The sequence below is a fragment of the Carcharodon carcharias genome, chromosome 19 (genome assembly GCF_017639515.1).
Source record: "Carcharodon carcharias isolate sCarCar2 chromosome 19, sCarCar2.pri, whole genome shotgun sequence".
Taxonomy (NCBI): Eukaryota; Metazoa; Chordata; class Chondrichthyes; order Lamniformes; family Lamnidae; genus Carcharodon; species Carcharodon carcharias.
Window position 1 is genome coordinate 45,864,754 of NC_054485.1, and position 1,175 is coordinate 45,865,928.

Sequence of the window (1,175 nt, forward strand, 5' to 3'; positions counted from 1 at the left end):
CAAATGTTACCATCTGCATAAGGAAGGCAATGCATGTGGGCCCACTTGTTGCCCCCTTGTAAGGCCAAAAGGTGACCGCACAACATTTCCAGCACAGAATTTAGCTGCCATGAAATGGATCACCTTAGTCCAGTGAGGCTCCTATAGGAATACAACAGGCAGCCACCCAACATGCTTCTGCAATTAAAGCAGCAACCGGGTGAAGTACTAGGATAGGTTTAAGAACTCGCACAGTGCATAGCATGCTCCAAGGGGAAGCACCAAGGTAAAAAGGCCTCAAGCCATAGGATTTATAATAAAAATTAAGACAAATTTGTCTGCATCAGACATTGCTCTTTGCAAATGGCTTAAATCAGGCAGCATAATTGGAGGTTGTATGTGTTTTTTTTCCCACTGGAACTGTCAAAAATTGCCATTGCCAGTTATATTTCAAGTCATCAAAGCAGGGTATCGGGAAAAGTTTTCAATAAGCAATAATCACGTCTCGATTAAACCTCATCGGCTACGATACTGTTGATGCACACAGAAAATGGTCAGCAGGTGGCGTAGGAACACAGGAATATTGAGCTTAGTAGTAAGAGCAGGCCATTTGGCCCTTCGAGCCTGCTCCACCATTCAATAAGATTATGGCTGATCTATGTAACATAAAGGGTTAGCTCTAATGATAGCTACTGCGCATGTGGGGAGCTATGGCACAGTGATGTCACTCACTGAGGGGAGTTGAGTGTGAAGCATCTGATACCGCAACGCCTCAGGTCTTGTGAGTAAAGAGAACAAGGATCACGTTAGCACTTTGTTAAATGCTATTGAGCACATAGCAGATGATGTGATAGCCAAAATGGGGGAGAACAAAAAGCCAGCCTCCTACAGAGATGTGATCAGAGCTTTTGACTCATACATCAGTCTTCATTTAACTATTATCATTAAGAGGGTGAAATTTAACTGGCGCAGTCAAAAATAGGGTGAAGGTTTTGACTCATTCCTTAACAAATTGTACTGCCTAGCTGCAAATTGTGAGTATGGAATACTAAAAGTTGACCTGATTAGTGATCAAATAGTCATTGGCATTTTAGATGAGAATGTCTCTGAATACTTACAATCTCAGGAAGATATAAATTTGAGCAAAGCTGTACAACTGGCCAGCCAGGCTGAACAGCAAAGACAGAATAAGGCTT

General features: G+C 42.3%; 1 non-coding gene across 1 annotated transcript; it reads right to left on the minus strand.

Moving 5' to 3' along the window:
* Positions 1-387: 387 nt before the first annotated feature.
* On the minus strand, positions 388-528 carry LOC121292090. Its single transcript, XR_005946191.1, has one exon. It is a non-coding gene; the product is annotated as a U4 spliceosomal RNA (small nuclear RNA).
* Positions 529-1,175: the final 647 nt, after the last annotated feature.